Source organism: Amblyomma americanum, chromosome 4, assembly GCF_052857255.1.
Source record: "Amblyomma americanum isolate KBUSLIRL-KWMA chromosome 4, ASM5285725v1, whole genome shotgun sequence".
Lineage (NCBI taxonomy): Eukaryota > Metazoa > Arthropoda > Arachnida > Ixodida > Ixodidae > Amblyomma > Amblyomma americanum.
In genome coordinates this window covers 198844258-198850257 of record NC_135500.1, presented here as the reverse complement: position 1 = coordinate 198850257, position 6000 = coordinate 198844258, and the positions used below count along the sequence as shown (strand labels likewise).

General features: G+C 51.8%; 1 protein-coding gene across 2 annotated transcripts in view; it reads left to right on the top strand.

Annotated features, from left to right (window-relative positions):
• Positions 1 to 1010: 1010 nt before the first annotated feature.
• The window catches only part of LOC144129012 (rho guanine nucleotide exchange factor 17), a 149672-nt gene continuing 144682 nt past the window's right edge, over positions 1011 to 6000 (top strand). Inside the window, exon 1 of one of the 2 annotated variants that reach the window (XM_077662877.1) lies at positions 1011 to 1374. The gene's annotated coding sequence lies outside the window, so the exon portion shown is untranslated. The remainder of the gene's footprint in view (positions 1375 to 6000) is intronic. The other variant, XM_077662876.1, reaches the window with a different exon arrangement.

The window sequence follows — 6000 nt, the reverse complement described above, 5'->3', positions numbered from 1 at the left end:
GTCTTGCGTCATACCCATGGGTTGTCTTCTTCGCTTCTTATTTCTCTTCTCTCTGAAGGCTTGGTTTCTGTCTTCTTTCCTTACTTCACCTTTTTTCTCTTCTCTCTCTTGTCTTCCGCCTTCTTCGCATGTTCTTTCCATTATCTGTCTTGGATTGGCTTGTCTTGCCTCGGCTTTCGGATTTCTACAACTACTGAAACAGGCTTCAGTTAAGCCGCAGTGCGCGCGTAGCCCCGATCGGTCGCTTACAGTTACGCGACGGCTCGGGGTGGGGTTCCAGTAACGGCTTTCGCCGCAAAATGTTGTCAAACGTTTACGGTCTGCTGCGTAAAGAGCTAAACTCAGCTGAAGCTATCGCTGTGCTGCTGTCAGTCTTTTGCTAACGGGAGACCGACAGCAAAGTCATAGATCTATAGGCTTTGTGGCAACCGGGAGTAAGTACCACAACGATCGCAACGGGCGCACATCGCGTGTCTGGCGCTGGTCACATGATGATACGTGACCTCATTTTGCTGGTCGCGTCACCGAATATTGGTTGTCTACGCTCTGATTCTGCCTGGTAGGACTCCATACAACAGCCTTTCAGTTAGGGAGTGACGCAGAATCTGAATCAAGGGATGTAGGGCTTATCGAATGGTGAAAGCGAAACCGTTATTGATTTGAGTAATAGGTCAACCCGTCGCTCCAGATCGACTCTGCATTGCCCTGGTTTTTGTGCAGAACATCCGCTAATCGTCTAACCTAAGCGAATGCAGCAACGCTTTTCCCGAGCGCTGCTTGGCCCCCGCAAGGTTTGCTTCTCCGCAGTGCTCTTGCGGGGTCCCAGCGCTACCTGCTGGGAGGGGGACTGAGCGACCACTTCCCTTACCCACCGCCAGCAGGCGCGCACCGAGAAAACGCAAATCGTGTAGGCGGCGGGTGGCACGCGGCCGGTCGAAGCGGCGGCCGCTGGCCGCAGTATGGTGGCGCCATCTGTGCCCCGCGCCAGCCACCAGCGGCGCCATGCTGCCGATGCTGCTGCCAGCGGCCCCGTCGTCGTCCTCCGAAGCAGCCTGTTGCCGCCGCTGGCGTGAAAAACAAAAAGGCGCTCTCGCGTTTCGAACCGCTGGCTCGGGCGGCCCGCAGCGGAGGAGCAGCTCCGACGACGCCAGCGGCCATGGTGCGACTGCCGCGCTTCGTAGTCGTCGCCGGGACAGCCGCGCCGTCGCGGGGCCGCCGCGGATGACCGCCCCGACCCCGGCAACCTGTTGATTCCAGCCGCCGCTCCGACGCCGCCGATCGACGACTGCTGGTCCCGCCTCTCGGCTCGCTCGCCCGCTGTTTGCTGCTGCTGCTGCTGCTCCCGGACGACCCGTTCTGCCGCGCCGAAGCCCCGTACGTTCTTCTTCTCTCCTTGTCCCTGTTTCGAGTTTTAGCGGCGGCTGCCGCAAGCACGAACGCCCTGCATGCCGCCGTGCCGGAGTACGCGTGCCGAGCCCGTGCGATGTCCGACGACGACCGCCGCGCGGCCACCGCTCCGCCGCAACTCTTTTGTGCACCGACCTGTTGCTCGCTCCGCCGGCGCTACTTTTCCAGATCCGCGCGACGCGGCTTGCCGAGCGCGACCGCCTTGCTGCCTCAGATAGCAGCTTCAGGAACAGACGTCTGGCAGTCGCTGCTGCAGCTGACAACTACTGCCTTGCACTGCTACCTCCGTGCGGTGCACTTTGCGCGGTATTGACCTCTGTGCAACAGGTGGTCGCGTCGCACAGAGTGGCACTCTTCTTTCGGTGGCTGTTCCGGGTACTTTTCCATCGCGCTTTTCCCTCCGAGAGCACGTCCCAAAGTCCCTGTGGGACGGGCACGATGCAATGACTGAAGCGGGGAGTTTGCATATTGATTGCTCGAGTAGCGGTTACCTTGACGGAAGACTTGTACGAAGCTTCCTGATCGATGCTTGCCGCAGTATTGATCCTTGATCCTCGCATTCTTGCCAGCTGCTGGACAGAGGTCGAGATGGCAGATACGGAGGAGTAAGCTATAGCGCGACACATTGGCTGCTCTCGCCTCTCTGAGACCGCGGAGATGGCGCGCCTAAATCTGTTCCGTAAGCTTCACAGAACAACGCGGTTGTTTGCATCCCGCCGCACCTGTCATTAGATTTAGCTTCCGCTAGTGAGAAGGCCGCGCCACGTTACGTTTGAGTCACGACGACGCTAATCTCGGTTGTCATTCCGCATTCCGTGCAAGTCGTTGGAGATGAGGGATGTTTTCCGTTGGAGTGACTCCTGCTTCTTTTGAGATGCTCGAACTTACGGTGTTTTGATGTCGGCTGAAGGCTTGTTTTGCCTGAAGAACATGAACCGCTGTAGTGAGATGTCAGAATGCATGGCCGTACGTAATTTGTTTTGTAACGTCGCACGTCTTTCAGCTTGCTCAAGGCCCAGTGCCAGTTCACGTGTTTCTGTCACCGTGGCGTTTCATAACCACGAGGACAACGAGTCTTTCTGTTCGCGGTCTGTTTTTTCTGGTCTCTCCGCCGTCTGGACGCCACGTTTTGTAGCAGCGTTAGATTTTACACAATTAATGGTTCTCGTCACAAACATTTGCAGGCGCACTTCGAGAGTACAACTAGTTGCAGTCAGCAGGGCTCTAGAAGTCCGTACAGGGGAGCCTGTGCTGGACTTCCGTATCGAAAGCGTTGCTTCCCTTTGGTACAAAACTGACTGCATTTCTTGCTTGCGGTTCTTGCGGCGTGAGGGGTCCCTTGCTGTACTGGATATAACGACAGGCGCAGGACATGGATAATCATAGCGTACAAAAGCGGACTCACTTGAACGACCTTCAGCATCCTGGGCCCTTTCAAGCATTCCATCGAAACTCACTTTGGACTGCCACGTAAATTTAAAGAAAATGGGACTAGGCGCTATGCCTAGTTGCTAATTCCTAATTTCGTAGCTGCCAGTTTTATTGCTGCCGAGTAAATCGTTACGGTTTTATGTTTTGTGCTAGTTCGGCTCCAGAGGAAAGTACACGAACTTTTGAACGGTGCTGCCGCCATGCGCTGCTCGAAGGAGATCTAAGCCCGTCTGATCGATCTGTACACACATTACATCAGTGGCCAAGTTGCAAGACATACGACCCCACATGTTCATTACCCGGAATGAACTAACCGTTTGTAACTCCACCTGTGCTGAAGAAGATTATCTAATGGACTGATCAACCGTTTGTGATGCCGTTTATAGCCGGCATTCTTGTTTTTGCTGTCGGTATTGTCGGTGGCGTAGTCTGATTGGTGGAATGGATGTCCAATTTCTTTTTTTTTTAAATTTCACAACGCGCTGGGAGCGGCACTACTGACACAAAGGGCGCAAAAATTTGCGAAATGCAGGACTTACAGCTGTTATTAGTGTCACCGCTTCCACTGATAGCTATTCTCACAGTTGCTGACGTTTAAAAACAGAGATGGGTGACGCTCTCAAACAGCTGCAAATCCGCGCTTTTTCTTTTGCGTTTTTGTATGTGTACCTCCGTCAGTGATGTTTGGCAGCGCGGTGTAAGAAGGTATGCTCTCCTAATGGCTTGTATGCTGCTGCATTGCTGATTCCATTTCCACGTTAGGGCTCGTACATTTGGGTAATTTGTATCAGCCGCCCTGATCTATACAAGACAAATGGCCCTTTCTTTACTTTCCGTGCTGATATCCCTGGGGAATTAAAATAAAAAACTAAGAAAAATTTAGATCAAACCTAAAATTCAGCACGTTGTTATCTTTATTGCGATCATAATTTACTCTAGCTGCGACCTGCCGTGCTAAGTAGGAGTATTGGTATAACTTGCCATTGTCATTGTAACGTCGTGTTGGAAATACATGGTCGCTTTAAACGCCATACCAGGAAGCCTCGGTAGCGCGAGGAGCGAGCTATTGCTGCGGCTTGTGTTCATGAATTACGCTTTAATTTATTGATTAGTTAAATGAAGCATAACTTAGAAAGCGGCAGGCTGCGGTCCCTTTGGGCAAAGGGGGGAAAGTAAATGGGGTGACGAATGGACTGCGTTGATGCAATGATGTCGGCTTCGGTTGCAAACTCCGAAAGAGGCATGGATTTTGGCTCTTCTAGTGTTCCGGGGCCGGGGGATTCAGGTTTTGTATTTAGCGATCCCGCATTCTTGCCGGTCAGCTGTAAATCACTAGACGACGGTACGTGGAGTTATTGCTTTCTCCCTATCAAAAGTTTGCGACTTGCCCACTAGGGATTGCTCGCATGCGCAGTGCCATGGTCATCATTTCATTTGTTTTTTTTTTTTTACAATGTATCCCTTAGCCGTTGATTCCAGGCAAACATTGCCCGCGACCAAAATTGTGTCCCTCCGAACAAGTTTTCATCGCTGATCGGCTGCTTACCTGCGCATCTGTTGTGGTTGTCCGAGTAAAACAGATATCCTTCGGCTCAGGACAGGTGCCGAAACTGTGAAACGAACATTCGTAGGAAGTGTTGTTTCTATGCAGTCTACAGCCTTACGTCAGCGGACACCGACACCACTGTTCATTCTGTCAATAGGCTATGTGATGGTGATAATTTTATCTTTATGGCGCCAGGGCAGCTTGCATACAGTGAGTGCCGCGTCTAACATGTTTACTGCGCAGGAGTTGGGACCTATTTTCCAGGCATTTCACCGAAGAGAGGCCCGGGTTAAGAGAAATCGTGTAGTATCCATTGGGGAAACGGGGGTTAGCTTGCAGCGCTGGGTATCTACAGCCATCCGCGTACGAGGCGGAAGCTCAAACCAGTAGGCCACCGCTGCTCTGAACAGCTCCTCAATTACCGGCTGGATTCAAACACGAGCACTCCTGTGACTTATTTCTCGATTGTTAGGCGTGACATAGTTGTTGATAAATATACTCTTTGCAAGACCTCCGCAGAAACATGAATCGCCCTGCTCGCTACAGCTAAACGCAAAGAGGAGATATGCAGGGTTTAGTTTAACGAAGGTTTTTGGATTTGTTTCTGACCTAATTTTCGCGTGCTCCATTTTCTCGCTTTCGCTACATCCGCAGTTAGTATGAACTGCAACGAGCAAACTTGCGGATACAGGTCGGGGTAGGGTCCCTCGATGCAAGTTCCTTTTTAACCCTGCGTCAAGGCACCCTGGGTCGGGGCACCTACACGCCCTCTCTGTCGGCAGCTAAATGTAGCTCAAAACGCACAACAGAACTTTCTGCCGTATTTCTGTCGCGCGACACAACTTTGTGTCGTGCGACAAGAGTTTTTGTCATGCATTGTGTCGTGCGACAGAGCCTCGTGTCGTGGGTTCTGTGGGCTCTGTCGCACGACAGAGGTGTCTAGTGGAACTCCCATTACCCGGTGAAGTAGGCTGCGCCTACATATTGTGTGTTGCATTTTGTATTGGGCGCGATAGTACTGCATATGCCATCTTTAACACGTATACGTCTTAAACGGCTGCGTCCTTCCTGCTGCTGAAATTGTGTTCGGAGCTTTTATTCGTCACGAACATGTTTTGAACCTATATGTATCCATTAGAAAGCACACGAGCACACAGATTTCGTGTCCGTCCAGCAGTATATTAGGCGATACGCGAGCTCATTTGAAATTTAAATTAGGAGCTGTCCATCAACGGCGATGATGGGTGGTCCAGCGCCGGCGTGCACAGATAGTCCGCTGATGGGGAAAACTGTCCGTGTGGCGCGGAATCCGATGATGGTGGCGCGTTGCGTTAGAAGCGGCCACAGATCGCAGCATAAAACGTCGAAGTCAATGGTTTGGAAGTGCTTCCTGTATAGTAAGGAATGCCTGCCGCAGTTTTGTTGAACGCATGATACACTGAGCTTTCTCGTTTTGGAGTAGCTTGAGCGAGCGTCGGCCTTTTAAGTGGCAGTTCAAAGCAGTTTCACAATTTGATTTACTTATTGCACATCGACGATATGTACGGATGGCAGAATTGCAGGCGAGAGAGAGAAAAAAGAACAACTTTATTGAAACACCAGTCAATGCAAGCCAG